This window comes from Nematolebias whitei, chromosome 10 (assembly GCF_014905685.2).
Source record: "Nematolebias whitei isolate Nwh7 chromosome 10, NemWhi1, whole genome shotgun sequence".
Lineage (NCBI taxonomy): Eukaryota > Metazoa > Chordata > Actinopteri > Cyprinodontiformes > Rivulidae > Nematolebias > Nematolebias whitei.
In genome coordinates this window covers 33,645,320-33,645,560 of record NC_056507.1, presented here as the reverse complement: position 1 = coordinate 33,645,560, position 241 = coordinate 33,645,320, and the positions used below count along the sequence as shown (strand labels likewise).

General features: G+C 44.8%; 1 protein-coding gene across 1 annotated transcript in view; it reads right to left on the bottom strand.

The window, feature by feature from the left end:
• The window catches only part of dhtkd1 (dehydrogenase E1 and transketolase domain containing 1), a 137,775-nt gene that overhangs the window by 123,466 nt on the left and 14,068 nt on the right, over positions 1–241 (bottom strand). The window lies entirely within an intron of this gene.

Sequence of the window (241 nt, the reverse complement as noted above, 5' to 3'; positions counted from 1 at the left end):
TGACGCCGCATAATTACGAGAATGACGCCGCATAATTACGAGAATGATGCCGCATAATTACGAGAATGACGCCGCATAATTACGAGAATGACGCCGCATAATTACGTCGCATAATTACGAGAATGACGTCGCATAATCACGAGAATGACGCCGCATAATCACGAGAATGACGCCGCATAATTACGAGAATGACGTCGCATAATTACGAGAATGACGTCGCATAATTACGAGAATGACGTCG